Raw genomic sequence first — 18,668 nt, forward strand, 5'->3', positions numbered from 1 at the left:
ATGACATGAAACTGGAACGCTCTGTCTTTGATGTTGCGAGTAACAGTAATATCTTTGTTTGGAACCAATTCCATTTCCTTTAAAAGTCTGACCCCAGCACTCAGTAGCTGGGAGCTCTGTCATAATGATGTAGCCTTGTGCAGTGGAACCTGATGGAAGAAAAAACCTGGACAGCCCATTAATGCTGACCGCTGAACCACAGAGACCTTTAATGTGCTGTCGCCAACTATCTGCACAGCTTTGTCTTGCAAGCAGTTTCTCTGGAAAGATATCGTTCTGATTTGTAAAGTAGATCAATGTACAATGATATGGCTGAATTAAGTGGCAATCCATCATATGTTTGTACATGTAGGCAGGCTTGTTTTAGTTGTACTTTGCTTCTACTATTAGTTCTATATTGGTGTGTTAGTGTTTCACAGTTTCCATGGGTTTCACCCTCGATACTCACTCTTCTCATGCATTAAACCATTGTTTCCTCTGTCGATGTGCTCTCTTCTTGTAATTCTTTGGCAAGTGTTTAAAGTATATCCCTGCTGTGTTCAGCCCTGCAAACAGAAGGAAACACATATTGGTCAGTTGTAGAAATTAAGTGTTTGTAGGTTACAATAACTGTTGTCTTACTAACAGAACTCAAACTGAAATCTAAGATTCTCTGCACTCATGACATCCATCCATGCATTATCTATACACTGCTTAATCCTCACTAGGGTCATGGAGGGCGGGAGTCTGTCCCAGCTGACTTAGCCCTCATGTTGTGTTCCGGTCAAATTTGACCAATTTAAAAGTTTTGCCTCCAAAAAATGTGGAAAATTTCATCCGTTTTCATGACTTTGTCCACAAAGTGGATGTTAACACAAAAAATAAATAGTGTAAATTTGCATGCAATTTTGTGTGTTTTATTCAACTTTTTTATACTCTTGGTGTTCCCGGTCAAAAATGACCGGCCATTAGAAATAAATGGAGGTGACTGAAATTAGTGCAGAAAACTGAGCCTAGGTACATCCTCATTTGTCAGAGGCGCGCATGCACACACATGCACACACACATTGGTTTCCCTAGCAACCACTACAGGAGCCTAAACAATGTTGCATCTTTCTCCCTCGGGAACAACACCTGGCCGAAGTTCTCGAGACAACTGCAACATTGTTTCAATAACATCTACCCTTTCTCGTAACTCTGGTATATAAGGGCTTTTTGAGACCTTCCCACAGTTCATTGGTTCATGGTCACAGCACCATGAAACGTCGATTCACAGTAAGTGAGGCTCTTGATTATATATTTGATCACCATGATGATGATGAGGAGGAGGAATGCCAGAAAACTGAAAGTGAGGAGGGATTTGAGGAGGATGTGTCAGAAATTGAAGATGGCACAGAATATAATCCAGGCCAAACATCAACAGATGGGGAGGAATCCAGTGATAAAGAAGAGGATGACCCTGCTGAAGCTGCTGTGACATTCATGTCAAAGAATGGAATCTTATCCTGGTCTTCATCCCCACCTGCTAATCAAGGTAGACTTTCAGCTGAAAATGTCATCAGGATGACCCCTGGACCAACGAAATATGCCACATCCCGGATTGATAACATCACATCCTGCTTCGAACTGTTCTTGACTGAGTCAATTGTAACCATCATAGTAAACATGACCAACTTGGAGGGGAAACGCATTTACAGAGACAATTGGAAGGAGGTGACCCAGACAGACATCAGAGCATACGTGGGTCTTTTGATTTTGACTGGTGTGTACAGATGCAGAAATGAATCTACCAGCAGTTTATGGGATGCAGAATCTGGTCGGACAATTTTTCGGGCAACCATGTCTCTCCAGAAATTTCATATGTTGTCAAGGGTGATTCGCTTTGACAACCGTGACAAAAGACCAGGCCGTCATCAGCGAGATAAACTGGCTGCTATCAGGGAGGTTTGGGACAAGTGGGTGGAGCACCTGCCACTCATCTACAACCCAAGTCCAAACATCACAGTGGATGAGCATCTGGTTGCTTTTAGGGGACGCTGCCCTTTCAAACAGTATATGCCAAGCAAGCCATCTAAATATGGCATAAAGATATGGGCAGCGTGTGATGCCAGGACAAGTTATGCCTGGAACATGCAGGTTTATACTGGGAAAGCTGCGGATGGTGTTCCTAAAAAGAACCAAGGGAAGCGTGTGGTTCTGGAGATGACTGCAGGTCTCAAGGGACACAACATAATGTGATAATTTCTTCACCTCCTACGCTCTTGGACAGTAGCTTCTCCAAAAAAACTTTACCATGGTGGGGACCATCAGAAGAAACAAGCCTGAGCTTCCTCCTGCCTTACTTCCTACCCAGGACAGGGAGCGTTTTTCCTCCAGATTTTCTTTCACTGACACTCACACTCTTGTGTCCTACTGTCCAAACAAAAGGAAAAATGTGCTCCTAATGACAACTCTGCACAGGGATGTCAGTGTGAGCACCAGGGAGGACAAGAAACCCGATGCCATCCTTGATTACAACAAGGACAAAGGCGGAGTTGACAACCTTGACAAGGTACAATGTGTAAACATGTTTTAGATGTGATAAGCTAAATAATACCTTGATGTGTCTTGCGACACATGGATATCATTTGTATGTACTCATGACTTTATGTACTTTTGGCACTTCTGCAGGTCACTGGCACATACTCTTGTCAGAGTAGACAGCACGTTGGCCCTTGGTGGTGTTTTTCAACATCTTAGATGTGTCAGCCTACAATGCATTTGTGGTGTGGATAGAGATGAATCCAGCATGGAAGCAGGGGAAATACTTCAAAAGGAGATTATTCCTGGAGGAGTTAGGGAAACCTTTGGTGGCACCCCACATTCAGCAACGGCAACACCTTCCCAGAACACCAACCTCTGCTGGATTGGTGAGAGAGATGCAAGGCCAAGAAGCCAGATCACCTGCTGCAAGAGAAAGAGGTGCTAAAAGGAAGAGGTGCAGTCTGTGTGCACCAAGAGATGTGAAAACAAGCATGATGTGTCATAAATGCAATGCACCTATTTGCAAGACACATGTGACAACATGCGCATATTTTCCAACATGTGTGTGAGGAAAAACAAACAAAAAGCCTGATTTTGTTATCAATTTTCAGTTATTTTCTTTACTGTTCTCAGGCAATACATATTTGATGGACTGATGAACATTGTAATGTTATTGTTCTTTGATGTGTTGAGACACTGAATGTAAAATAGTTGTGTTGTTTTGGAATAATTTCGTTTTTCACAAATACACCCCTCAAAAAAATTAAAGGAACACTTTTTAATCTAAGTATTGCATCAAACCAGTGAAACATGTGGGATACTGATCTGGTCAAGTAAGTAACTGAGGGGCTTTTTAGTCAGTTTCAGCTGCTTTGGTGTTCATAAAATTAACAACAGATGCACTAGGGGGGTAACAATGAGACAACCCCCAAAACAGGAATGAGTTTACAGGTGAAGGCCACTGACATTTTTTCTTTCCTAATATTGTCTGACTGTTTTTCACTAGTTTTGCATTTGGCTAGGGTAAGTGTCACTTCTGGTAGCATGAGGCGATACCTGGACCCTACAGAGGTTCCACAGACAGTCCAACTCCTTCCAGGATGAAACATCAATGCGTGCCATTGCCAGAAGGTTTGCTGTGTCTCCCAGCACATTCTCAAGTGCATGCAGGAGATTCCAGGAGACAGGCAGTTAATCTGGGAGAGCTTGACAGGGCTGTTGAAGGTCCTCAACCGATCAGCAGGACAGGTATCTGCTCCTTTGTGCAAGGAGGAACAGGATGAGCACTGCAATAGCTCCACAAAATGACCTCCAGCAGACCACTGGTGTGAATGTCTCTGATCAAACAATCAGAAAGAGATGTAATGAGAGTGGTCTGAGGGCCCAGCGTCCTCTAGTGCCCGCTGTGCGCGCTGACTGGCACCGTGGAGCTCGGCTGGGAACACAGGAATTTGCAAGTCCACCACTGGTGCCCTGTGCTTTTCACAGATGAGAGCAGGTTCACCCTAAGCGCATGTGACAGGCATGAAAGGGTCTGGAGAAGCCGTGGAGAACATTATGCTGCCTGTAACATTGTTCAGCATGACCGGTTTGGTGGTGGGTCAATGATGGTGTGGGGAGGCATATCCATGGAGGGACGCACAGACCTCTACAGACTGGACAATGGCATTCTGACTGCCTTTAGGTATCAGGATGAAATCCTTTGACCCACTGTCAGACCCTACATTGGTGCAGTGGTCCTGGATTCCTTCTGGTGCACGACAATGCCCAGTCTTATGTGATAAGAGAACTCATGCAGTTCCTGGAGGATGAAGGAACTGATACCATTAGCTGGCCCCCATGCTCACCTGACCTGAATCCAATAGAACACCTTTGGAACATTATGTTTTGTTCCATCAGACACCATCAGGTTGCTCCTCAGACTGTCCAGGAGCTCAGTGATGCCCTGGTCCAGTTCTGTGAGGAGATACCCCAGGACACCATCTGTCGTCTCATTCAGAGCTTGTCCCGACATCGTCAGTCATGCATACAAGCACATGGAGGCCATACAAACTACTGAATACCATTTTGAGTTGCTGCCAAGGAATTTCAGCAAGATGGACTAGCCTGTCACATCAGTTTTTCACTTTGATTTTGGGGTGTCTTGAATTTAGCCCTCCTGGGGGGGTTGATAATTTTCATTCCCATCAAACAATGTGGCATCTTTTCATTCCTAACACATTATCCAGTCCATATCAATGCTAAGATCCAGTTTGTTTTTCCCCCGTATTGAAATATGATGTATTTTCAAAGTGTTCCTTCCTACTTTTTGAGCAGTGTATAATGTTTCCAGTCAAAAATGACCGGGAATACAATATGTGACTGTGTAAATTAGTAATTGGTAAAATAAAAATGTTGTTGGTAACTTTGACTGAAAGTAGTCTGTGAGAAAACATCTACAACGATTCATCATTTTTTGTTTGTTGTAGTCTAAATAATCCAGAAGTTATATTTTTTAGAATTTGACTTTAAGATGTATAAGCTCAGATCAACTAGGGACATGAGCCATAAATAACAAATACAAGTTCAAAACTTGCAATATTCACAAGAACTTAAGGTAATTTAAAATAATCTAACAAAACAAGTAGTGATATATGTCTTATTACAGGTTTTATGATGAGTCTTAATGCAACGGTCATTTTTGACCGGGAACAATAAATTGTTTAACATGGAATGAAAACAGCATGAGGGTTAGAGAGAAGACAGGGGACACCTGGACAGGTCACCAGTCTATAACAGGACTACACATAGAGACAAACAATCTCACTCACACCTACGGACAATTTAGAATCACCAATTAACCTCAGCATGTTTTTGGACAGTGGGAGGAAGTTGGAGAACCTGGAGAAAACTCACGCATGTACAGGGAGAACATGCAAACTCCCGACAGAAAGATCCTGGGAAGATGTGAACCAGAGATCTACCAGCTTCAAGACAAAAGTGCTAACCACCATGCCACTGTGCAGCCCACACACATGACAAAGTTTGCAAATACGATTTTTTGTTTTGTTTTTGGTCTTACTATTGTTCAGCTTCAATATAAGTCCATTAAACATTACAAAGAGCACAAGAAAGAGAACATAGTTTGTGTTGGTTTAGTGCTGGAGGGCTTGTTCTGTCCTGTCAACTAACTGGTTATTAATGTTTTAAATTGAAGATAGAATTGACAAAGAAGTGCCATGAACTACATGTGATGAATTTTTTTTTAATGAAGTATTTTACATACTGATGATCTTAAACACTTAAAGATTATTTCTATTAATGGCATCAGCTAGGGTAATAAAACAAAAAAAAACTGTCATCGCAAAGAAATGATTGTTTATTTACTCCTAATACTCAAAGAATTCTAAATAATCACTAAATATCAGCAGGTGAAACCAGGAGTTTAAGACAATGCCGTCTTTTCCTTTCATAAGCAATCAGACAGAAGGAAAAGAACAGGGAAGTGAAAGGACAGTCAGAATAAGAGACAGAGAGAAATGGAATAATTATCAAAGGTAGCAAATAGATGCCTTTGTCCTGACGATTCGTGATGTTGCCAAAAAAAAAAGAAAAAATACCACACCAGTGCAAATTTAGACTGACGTCTGTCATCCTAACACCAAAACCAATAACCATAGCACAAATTGACCATGTAGCACATATATATAGACATAGCAGATCTCGGGTCCTCATCCAAAGTCCCAAACCCTGTTGCTTCAGCACAACTTCAGTGCTGGATAGGCTGCACAAAACTAGAAAAAGACAGAGATCCTGCTGAAACTCAGAGGAAATACTCTAACGCCTTGTGAAGGGGGGGAAAAAAACTCACACTACATCCATTATTAGTGAGTATCTCAGCTGTTATTATTATGGACATTTCATTTTGTAGCCTAATAGATCTGAAATTTGAGAGCAATGAGTGAGTGGGGTGTGTTGTGATTTTTGGCACACAAGCTGTCTTTTGCTCTCTTTGATGTTTTTGGACAAATATTGTTGCTGAAATGTCGAAAAAACAAAAGCCCCAATTTACTTCAGCAAACAACCAACAAAAAATATATATGAGTACTGCTGATATTGCACTCTTTCATATTGAGTATTAAATATGTGGAAATTCAGATATGACACACGCTCCTCTGAATGTGGAAAATACTGCTGTTGCACTTATCTATATGAAAACAACAATGTTATTGCACAGATTTTTGTATACATAGAATAAAATGATATTGCACAGATTTTAAATCTACAATATATTCACAATGCCCTGGGAACAAATCTGTCTTGCTTGTTTACTCAAGGTTTTTTTTTCAAAGATTTCTCTCAATACAGTAATAACCCATCTTCCAAATGATGTTTGTCTGCATACATTCCTGTTTGTTCTCATGCTGATTGCGAAAGGATTTTATTCATTTTTGATCCATGCATTTACGGCCAATGAAAAATATTATGGGGAGGTACTACTGGTCAAATTATTAGTGGTATTCATGGACTCTTCTGCTGTTGCTGAATTCAAGAAAGTTGATTTCCGTTGACACCACCATCTTTGTTGTACTGGGTTTGAACGAACCAAAACTATTGGTTGTATTAGGCTGGAAATGTGGACTTTTTTACATGGAGTTGGAGAGTGGCTCACTTTTGGAGCCATTCTCACTTGGCTATTCAATGATATCTTGGAGGATATCACTTGGTGAAGAGCAATTACACCCTCTGTCCAGAATTATACAGTGCAAACACAATGATTTCTAATTTTATTTGCTTGTTTCAGTTTCTGTGAATCTTGAGTGAGGTTGTTAGAGCCATATATATACACAATATTCACCTGTCATGACTCATATATAGGCTGAAATAAAACCTTGCAGGTGCTTGATTCTTTCTAAAAGAATCCCCTGAAATGTTTCTAATGGAGACTGAAACCTCAGAAAAGGTGTTTAAATTGTGATCCTGTCAGCAGAGCAGTATGTAAACAGCAAATGTCCCTCATGGCAGAAGATGTAAAGCTAAGAAGGAGTCATGTTGGAACAAAACACAGGAGAACAGAAGTCACAATAAGACCTCACAAAAATGTTCAGAAGGACATTTCAGTAAGTAATTAATACACAGGTACATTTCTTCTGCATTTATTCTAAATTGTAAAAACAAAACTAAATTATATGACCTTAACATCCTAGATGATGTGTATAGTGTGTAAAATGAAAATCAGTGTAAATAAGGCTTCAGAAATAAACGTATTTGCACAGTCATGCTCATGAGGTGTACAGGGTAGACATGAACACAGTGATCTTTAGAGCGCTAATGTTTTCTTCTGCTTCAGATGTTATTTTCCCTTCCCTTGGCAGTGGCTACCAGTACCATAGCCAGGACAAAATCTCAACCCAAGTCCAGAAGCAGTATAGGACTCCCTTCTACTATATTTATCCTAAAAAGTATATTTTAACTTAAAACAAAACAAAACAAATCAAAAATAGTAACTAAATGGAGTAACTACAATATAATGTGACTGCCTGATAATTTGTTTGCATAATTTTTATAGTTTTTGTCACACATCAGTCTCTTTAATTCTCATCAGTATTACTTCAAAACTATGAAACTAAACAGACCAAAACAAAAGGCCTCTAAATATTATCATATTATATATGTATGATACAATCTTTACTTTTTTAAAATCAAAATCATCTGCAAGTCACTTACAGTGAGATCTTGATATTGGAACACATACATTGTTCTGCCATCACTGAGACTGAGGATGCTTTAGTGATGCACTGAAATCAGCTAATCCTGTAGTCTTCTTGGGAACAAATGAGGTTTTTAATATATATATATATTTGCCTTTTATCAACTTTATTAGATAGTGGCAGTAAGGGCAGACAGGAAATGGGGGCGAAGACATGCAGCAAAGGGCCGCGGGCAGGAATCGAACCCAGGCCGCTGCGTCGGAGACCAGCCCCTGTACATGGGCCACCCGCTTAACCCGATGAGCTATACGGGCGTCCCCAAACTAGGTTTTTAATAGACTCTGGCAAACCAAAAAGTGTTGGCTAAACTAATGTGTTTTATTTCTTTTAGTGTACTGAACAATTTTTGTAAAACTTTGAGTAGGCTACTGTGAGTTGTACATAAACATAAACACTGAAGCATACTACACATGGAATGTTATTTTTCAAAGCTGTCAAATTATGTGGCTTTCCAGTGCTGTACCATGAAGCAGAGTATAAACAGACACTCAAATGCTGCTGCTCGGAGGGTCTCATTATTGTTCCTCTGACTAAATGCTAGAAATGCAGCTGCTTTTTACTGAGGAATAACTTCTAATTGGCTTGTATTGTACTGCAGTGGCAACAGAAGCAATATTTTTAAAAATGTGAGGTTGTTTTGTGTGATTGTTTATGGGCTTGTAAGACGGCAATATAGAATAAAGTAGAACAAGGGTCAGTTCAAAACCACATTGAATATGGCAATTTGCATGATAAAAAAAGTCTTATTTCGTAGATTGATAAAAGCATACAGATGATTTTTTTTTCAGATTTAATGACTGTTCTTTTCATTTTCATACACATATAATGCAAAATGTCAGTCTTAGAGGGGAAAAAAATGACTGTGGTCAAGATCTTGGCAACATTATTGCCAGGCCTGGTGACAACAGTCTCTCGTATTTATGTGGAAATGTAATTAATTTAAACTGTCCCATTTAAAATGAATGAATGAATGAATGAATAAATAAATTGATCTAATGGAAAGTTTAAAGAATATAACTGTAACAAAGAACAAAGACCATCAGCATGTCAATCAACCACCTCTTTTCCCCACCTGATCATTTTCACACACAGACCCATAGCTGCATGTATTCACAATGATTTAGTTCACAAATATCAGCAATGAAATAAGAAGAGATAGAGTACACATGCTTTCCGTGCTTTATTTAACCTCTCTGTTCCATTTTGATTCTATCAATCAGCACTTTCCATCTAAAGCCAGTGTAAAATCTTTTAGCTGGATGTTTACATTTAGTTGTTTTTATGATCAAACCAACCCTGCTTAAAATGCAGTTCATGCACTGTGTTTTGTCAAAACAGCTCTGACTTGCCAAGGCCTGGACTCTATTAGACCTCTGAAGGTGTCCTGCAGTATCAGGTGTGAAGACATTAGAAAATCAAGTTGTGTGAGCTATCCTACAAGATCCTGTCACCAGTACATGTTTTGTGACTGTCTGAAGCACTACTATTGGGTACTCACCTTGTCAGGAGTGCATCACATTATTGCCAAAATATTGCTATGTTAAGATTTTAAGGCCTGTAGAAGACTTTGACAAAAGCAAGTGATTGTTCATGTATGCACTTCCCAGTTCCTGTCTCTTGACCTTTGGAGCTTCATTTTCAAGAATAATTAGCAAATTACAATATTCATATGTAAATAATAATACATTTAAGCACTTGCGGAGATAACACGTTGCATTAGACAACATCAAACAAGAAGCCGACCTCAGAGACACGACATGAACATTAAACGGGAAAAAAAAATCTGGATGAGAAAGGGGACACACTGTAGAATGTAATCAGAGATGAAAATACAGGCTAAAGGGCAGAGGGGAGAAAAACAACGAAACAAAACAAAGAGCTTGACATAAGCTAAGAATACTATCACAAGCCAGGGAGTGACAATGAGAGCCGGTGATAGGCTAGGGAAAATAGGAACCTTCGACAGAGTAGAGAAAATGATTGCCTTTGACTGGCTGGAAAATTCGAGCTTTTGATTGACTTGAAGACATTGGAGGTCAACACACAAATGAGAGACAGCCTGGGATTGGCTACAGGCCATCAAAGGCAAGACAAACAGACAGACAGCAGAGAGAAAAACAGAGAAAGAGAGAGAGAGAGATGAGAACCGATGATTGACTTGAGGTCATCAGGAACCAGAATTAGAAAAGAGAGAGAGCCTGAGATTGGCTAGAAGCCATTGGAGGCCAAAAACAGTGTAATGAGAGCCAGAAGCAGTACAACTGTAATAAGATGAATGGATTGCGCCAAAATAGATTGGAAATGAGTAACCACGATGATCTACGTTCTGAATTTACCCCAAAGGCTTTAATGCCCAAGGGATCGGTGAGCAGAGAGAATGATGGTATAAAGTCTGATGTGTAAAGCATGCTGAAGAAAGGAGGATGAAATACACCCACTATCAAACACATTTTGATATTGGCCAACCAATTTAATGAATATTAGTTAGATTAGTCCAGTTTTATATTTCTGTGTTGCTTCTTAGTCATTCAGGTCATGATAATCCTAGTGGTCACAGTAGAAAGCAATTGGATTTTTTTTTTGGTTCTTGAAGACGGTTTACCTGTCATCCAAGAGGCATCTTAAGTTTTGAAACAATCTGTCTATGAAAGAGCAAAAAACACTTCTGTCCAGTGGCTGGAGCTTGTGGGTGCAGTGATGTGGGAAGGTCAGCAGCACATAATGATATTCCTTAAAAATAATTTCAGAGCAGATACCAATGCATGTAATGCATTGTTCTCCAAACAAACTAAGACCTTGTCCTTCTGCGATGTCTTTGTGTGGGAGTCAAAATGGCACATGAATTCCCTCTCCTGCATTCTTGACCTTTGGCCATACCAACAGATGACAAAGACAAAGACAATTCTTCCGAGGAAAGAAAAAGAACAATAAAATATAATTTCTCTGTGCATAACAGTAACAGCCACTCGGTTACCTCTCTTATGTGATGCTGTGGCCACAATCTGCTGCCTTTTGGAATTGATGATCTTTTTTGGATTTATATGGATGAACCACCACTTCAAATCTGAGTGGCAAATCGAATGGACACTAAGGAGGTCAAACTGAGGAAACAGTAGATGAAGGACCAGTTCTGGGGAATGATGTGCATGTGTGTGACAGTGGTTTTTGACAGCCACATGGGCCACAGCAAACACTGTCATTAAACTTGTTGCATTTGTTAGTTGTTATACAGAAGCACTTGATGCCCATGGTGATCTGCTTATGTCGGCTGAATGCCAGAGAGGGAGCACAAAGTGGGGCCTCTCGGACACAGAGAAGCTGAGTGACCAGTACAGTTGCAGTTTGAGCAGAAAGGCACTTATTGACTGCCTGCTATCCATACTAGGAGTTTGGTGTATAAAACTGTTCATTTGAAGAGTTTTGTATTGGTAAATATAGCAAAGAGATTTGCTGAAGAGGGGTTTGTAGTACAGCTCAGAAATATTAAGATAAGATAAGATAGACTTTATTAATCTCACAAAGGAGAAATTTAACATTACAGGGCTCTTAGAAACAAAAAACAGAGGAGTGCAAAAGTCACGAAAGTGCAAGAACAAGATAATAAATATTGCACATAATAACAACTACACAGTAGTGTTATACAGTCTGATGGCAGTGGGGATGAAGGACCTGCGGTAGCGCTCCTTCTTGCACTGAGGGTGTCTGAGTCTTGTGCTAAAGGAGCTGCTCAGCTCCACTACAGTCCGGTGCAGTGGGTGGGAGCTGTTGTCCATGATGGATGAGAGCTTGGTCAACATCCTCCTCTCACCCACATCCATCACAGAGTCCAGTGGGCAGCCCAGGACAGAGCTGGCCTTCTTGGTCAGCTTGTTCAGTCTCTTCATGTCCCGCTCTGTGCTGCTGGGGGCCCAGCAGACGACAGCGTAGAGGAAAGCAGAGGCTACCACAGTGTCGTAGAAAGTCCTTAGTAGAGGTCTGCACACTCCGAAGGACCTCAGCCTCCTCAGAAGGTGGAGGCGACTCTGGCCCTTCTTGTACAGAGCATCAGTGTTGTGGGACCAGTCCAGTTTATTGTTGAGGTGAACACCCAGGTACTTGAAACTGTCCACTGTTTCAATGTCCTGCCCCTGGATGTTCACTGGTGGATGTGGGAGTGTCCTTCTCCTGAAGTCGACCACCATCTCCTTCGTCTTACTGGTGTTGAGGCACAGATGGTTGCGCTCACACCAGTCCACAAAGTCCATGATGACCGACCGATACTCCAGCTCGTTCCCCTCAGACACACGGCCCACAATGGCGGAGTCATCAGAGAACTTCTGGAGATGGCAGCTGTCCGTGTTGTAGGTGAAGTCCGAGGTGTAGATGGTGAAGAGGAAGGGCGAGAGGACGGTGCCCTGGGGCGCCCCCGTGCTGCAGACTACCACCTCTGACTCACAGCCGCGCAGCCGCACGTACTGTGGACGGTCAGTGAGGTAGTCAGTGGTCCAGGCAGCGAGATGTCCATCCACTCCCGCGTCCACCAGCTTCCCCCGCAGCAGCGCCGGCCTGATGGTGTTGAAGGCGCTGGAGAAGTCAAAGAACATGACTCTCACAGCGCTGCCGGCGCTCTCCAGGTGAGTGAGCGCTCGCTGCAGCAGGTAGATGACAGCGTCTTCTACCCCCATGTTGGGCCTGTAGGCAAACTGCAGCGGGTCCAGGTCGGAGCTCACCACTGAGCGAAGGTAGTGGAGGAGGAGCCTCTCCATGGTCTTCATGAGGTGGGAGGTGAGGGCGACAGGTCTGTAGTGGGCCAGTTCCTTGGCGTGAGCTGTTTTAGGGACTGGGATCACACAGGAGGTTTTCCACAGGACGGGGACCTGCTGTTCCTGTCTTACTTCATATTTCGAGCCCCAATAACTGCTAAATGAAATTTCTGGATAGACAAAGCCCAGAATGCAACCAGGAACTCACTGATGGACATGTCTCCATGTCTCCATGTCCATCAGTAAATGGGAGCCAGTCATCTCTAATGGATACTTTTCTGATGTGCTTGGGGGCAACATCAACCTACTAGATAAACTGATATTTTTCCCTTGGAAAAAAATCTAGACAATGTAAAACGATGTAAAGATAGGCTAGCAAGGGAGTGGGAGTGGTAAAGGCCAGAGAAGAGTTAAGCAAGGAGGCAGACGTTGCAGCAGAAGTTGGTGGGCCAGTGATGATCCTGGCTGAACATGAGCAATTGACAATCTGTTGGAGTTTTCCAGTGTCTGTAATTGGTACTGATAGGACAGAGGGATGCCATTATGGTCTAGAGAGACTGTACACATCAGCGTTGCTGTGAAGGGGCAAGGAGAAACCATAACCATGCTAGGCATGCCATGGTTTGACCAAACCATGGCATGCCATGGTTTGATGTTCTTACCTGAATTAAAGAATGGAACTTGAGGCGATCTTGCAGGGTTGGAGAGAGTGATGGCATAGCAGAATGGATAGCAAAGTAAGACCATGAGTTAGAGTCCTGTAGTTAGCACACAGAAGCTACAGAGTGAATAATTCCCATTTTCTGGGATACGATTCCATGAAATGAAGGTAGAATGGGGATCGTGAACAGATCGACCTTATCCAAGGGAAACCAATGCATGACCTCTGTGCTGGTGAAATGCTGGCTGCCCCCTTCTGTTTACATCAGTACTAATTTCACTGCAGATTTTTACCTTTTAGCCAGTGATTACTATAAAGTAAGATAGATTTAAAACCTTTGGATAATATCAGACCAAAATGAACCATCATGCTCCTCAGAGTGCTTTTCTAGCAACTGCCACATAATAACTTTATTGATTTGACATATTGTTAAGCTGATATGCAGTTTAAAGGCATCAAAAATACCAATACCGAAATGCCTCCTGGGGGTGCTATTGACACTTCAGACATTGCATCAACTGTTTAATGAATTTAACAAAATTTGGCCTACTATCATACTCTGCAGTGTTATGTGCTTTTATTATCTTCTACATCGTTGTTTTGCAGTGAAGCATCACTGTGTTGTTTTGATGACAGAACTTGAGCTTCTGTTTGCCCATATGAGGATATACGAGGAAGCCATCATGTTCTCAGATACAGTAATATGTTTCAGCTGTGCGGCCCATTAAGAAGCCTTTAATTTCTCGCTGCAGAGCTCAGTCTGATCCATGGAGCCCCTAGGAGCTATAAAATGTTGATTTATCTCCCTCTCCTACAGCTCTGCACACTGAGCCTGGAGAGGAGCTAATGATGTACTACTGCAGCTATTTAAACCACTGTTTGAACACTGGTTTAAATATGGAAAGAGAAGTGAGAAATTAGCAGCAGTTTTGCCACTGTGATTCCAGCCTGCCATCCTTGCCCCAGACACCAAGCTTTTATTATTTTTTTCAGTGTTCTTTTAAAAAAGAAGAGAGAAATTGAATTTAACAAAAAGAGGATTTTGGCTTGGAAGGAACATTGAGCTAATTAAAAATAACTTCAACATCACTCTATGCAAATGAGCTGTTACAAGCACTTTTTAATGTATATCAGTTTGAGTCAAAAAGTATTTCAGCTTCAGTTAATAATAAGCAGACTTGTGGGAATAACATTTTCCCATTAAACAATGTATTTTCAGGATCATTTGTAATTATCTTAGTCAAAGTTCTTATCTCTATCCCAATATTTTTTAGCACACACTGCTTTTTTTTGCCGTTTGTGCTGGGAAAATACTCCGTCAAGTGTTTATTAGTGTTGTGTTGCTGATACATCAGGGCAATGATGTGTGACAAGAAATTATAGTCACTGGAGTTCTTGAGTCCCACAATGTAAAATATTAAGTTGCGGTCAAAATGTTGTTGTTCACAAAGAGACCAAAGGTACAGGGGAAAAAGAATAAAACCTCTCTAGACACAAAGTAGAAAGACTAATGTTCTACCACTATGAAGAATAATCTGTACGTCCCAAAGTCTTTTATTTATACATGCATTTATATACAAAGTACAGAATGTGAAAACTGACCAAGCTTTTAGGGAATATAGTTATTTTCTTTGTTTCAGAGAAAGACTTGAGAAAATTGATATCAGTTTGGATAAAGTAAGGATAGCCGCTTCCCTATTTTTGCAGACTTTATGCTAAGCAAGTTCTAACAATGTTCTGACACAAAATCAGCACTTATTGCACAGATATGAGATTGTATCTTCTCATGGCCTTAAATAAATGTATTTTTAAAACACTCCCTTAAGGAACGACTTTGCTGTTTATTCTTAAATGTTGATGTATTTGGTCTTAATAATTACACAGTTTAATCCCTTCAACAGTACTAGTAATATTGAACCATAGTTCATTCTGAATCATACCTTAATTCATGAATTTAGAAAACAAACTGTATTTGCAATAATTTAGAAGAAGTTTCAGTTGGCATGATTTTCTGAATCCTCATTCTAAAACCTGCACAGACACATCTCATGTGTTTCATTTATCCACAGAGGTCTTTCAACCATCACTGAGATCCAACTGGTCCTGAATGCAGACTTTGCACAATTAAGATTCATGAGATTCGAAACAGGAAAGACAAATTAACACAGCTGTTTTTTCTGCTTAAAAATGATCCTTCACTCAGAGTAAATGGTAAACAGCACTCCTTTTCAAAAAAGCAATCTAAGTATTTACTGACAAAGTATCTTAAGATGTGTCTGCTTTCCTTGTGTCACATGAGAGGTTGAAAGTCATAATATGCCTGAAAAAGAACAACAAAGACAATTAAAAAAACAAGTTTATTAAATGCAGAAAACAAGCAGAAAGGCTGCAATATATATATTTTTCAGGTTATGGCTTAATATACCACTGAAGAGGTGGAAGTGTGAAGGTATGAGGGTTGTGCAATTAGCAGGAACACAGTGAGAGATACTGCTGGTTGAGCTGCAAATTACGTGATCTGGACTATGGCAGGCAAGGAAACATAAGTGAGGAAAAATGAAGAGTTGGCTGGTGCAGTGGCGTGAAGCAGGTGGAGTGGTGGCCGTGCTTAGAGACACTGAGCCTGTTGGCTACTCTTCCAACTCATTTGATTGGACCGAAACCAAATGCAGACATCTAATCCAGCCACACCAATCATCTCCACACCTGTTTAAAAGCACTGTCAAGCTGTCTTTAAATGGCACTGGTGTATGTTGTGGACAGCTCATGTAGCTCTTGCTTTGCTGTTTGGTTTCCTGTTTTGTCAGACACTCATTATTCCAGCAGAAAGCTGGGTTAGTTTCAGGGAGCTCATATTTGTACTGTTGTTATGGATAGTGAGCGTAGGCAAGGTCAAGCAGAATTTATTTTTAGCTTTTGTTTTGTTCGTACAGAATAGGTAAGTGTGGTCGTAGTCTGACTCATCTGATGTAGGATGCAGATATGAGCCATCCCTCACTTCAGTTGGCATTCTCCCTCTTTGGCTATCACCATGTTACTGTTTTCTTTACTACAGGGAAACAGCGAAAACAGTCTTCAAATTCTATGTATTGCTGATGATTCAGTTTGAGCAAAAAGCAACTCTATTTGTTTTTTCAGTGTATTATCCACTTTAATCACAGTGATCATATGCTCATCCAGCCATTATCTGCACACCGCTTAATCCTCATTAGAGCTGCTGGGGGTCTGGGGGCCCATCTTACTTGGAAGGCAGGGGCACCCTGGACAGGTCGCCAGTCTGTCGCAGGGCTACATATACAGACAATCACACTCATGCCAATGGGCAATTTTTAGAATAATCACTTAACCTCAGCATATTTTTGGTCTGTGGGAGGAAGCCGGAGAACCTGGAGAAAACCCACGCATGCACAGGGAGAACATGCAAACTCCATGCAGAAAGATCCCAGGAAAGCAGGGGATCTTCTCGCTGCAAAGCAAAAGTGCTGACCACCACATCACTGTGAAGCCCATATGCTTATCATATATACATACAGACTCAGTAAGTATTGCATGTGAAAAAGAAAATGTGTTGGCTGAATTTAGATAAAGTGGGATAGTTTTAATCAGATTGTTCTTTAGACTAAACTGGTGTTAAATCTAGCTTCAGTGATGTATTCTTCAATACGTTCTTGGCCTACATTCCTACGCTGAGATAAGATTCTATATTTTCTAAACAGGATATCTGTTACGGCGGGTTCAGAAGCTCAAACGCAGAAATGAAAAAGCAGGCAGATGAACCGTTTAGAATGATTTTATTCCAACACAACTACAATCTCAACCAGCAGTGAATTACCGGAAATTGAAGTACAACCTAATCGCGAAACTATAACTAAAGGCGGAACTATACAAGAAAACCCTCTAGTGGTTAGGACGACTAATTGCATGAGCAAAATAAACAGAAACTACGGTTTACCGAGCTGGTACAACCAGGGCAGGAAATACAGCAAAACTAAAGAATATACAAAATTAAACCAGTACCTTATTCTACAGTAATTCAGAACTAAGGCCCAGACCACAAAAACTACTCAGTAACTTACGGAAAGCCAATTCGGAATAATTCATGTAATGAGTAATATATTCAGCCAATAAGTCTGGTGTTGCTAGGGGCTAAAGGACTTGATGGGGAATGACCACTTAGGGGAGAGGCAGACTCCATCAATTTCATATGACTGGGGCCTTTGTTCCTTATGCATTGACGAAGTAGTTGTTTGGAATGGCGCCTGGAGAAAAGGCAGGTGGTTAGTCGTTCGAGGTGGAGAGACACATTCCAGGTGGCACAGTAGGTGTTCTTCCTTTAGGGGAAGCTGAAGACAGGTGAGTCCTTCAGGCAGAACGAATCCACGGAGGAACGGAGAACCAGGCAGCCAACGAAGGAACCAGAGAAACCAGGTAACAACAAGTGGGCAGAAGTCAGCTCTAAACACAAGGAAAACAGAATTACTGGAGGTACGTGGCACAGACGGTTCAGCTCACAGCACTAACTGGAGGATTGAAGATGGTCCGGCATCAAACACAAATGGGCGTTGGTTTATGGAGGAGCCGGAGTGAATGATTCGCATGGCTTTCAACTGCACGCGGTGATTACTGATACGCAACACCTGTCATCAGTCTCTGTGCTGCACACACCTGGAAGAGGAGAGAGCAGGGCCGGAGGAGTAGAGGCACTACCACAGCCCACAACCTTAGGCTGTGGCTGGACAATATCACCAATAACCTCATCACTGCCTGTTCCATTACAGCTAACTTTAAGGTTGAGCGGGGACACGTCTATGGATAAAGTGGATGTACTTTTACATGAAATTAGTCATGAATGTGAGAGGAAAAAATCAAAAAAAGCAAAGCAAATGATATCCAGGATTTTTATTAATTCCAATTTGGTTTAGATGAAATTGCATCTATATATCAGTGTGTAAATGGTAGAAATAGACTGAACTTGAAATGCTGAACTGTAATTAAAATGCATTAATTTGAATG

Source organism: Acanthochromis polyacanthus, chromosome 12 (assembly GCF_021347895.1).
Source record: "Acanthochromis polyacanthus isolate Apoly-LR-REF ecotype Palm Island chromosome 12, KAUST_Apoly_ChrSc, whole genome shotgun sequence".
In the NCBI taxonomy this organism is placed as follows: domain Eukaryota; kingdom Metazoa; phylum Chordata; class Actinopteri; family Pomacentridae; genus Acanthochromis; species Acanthochromis polyacanthus.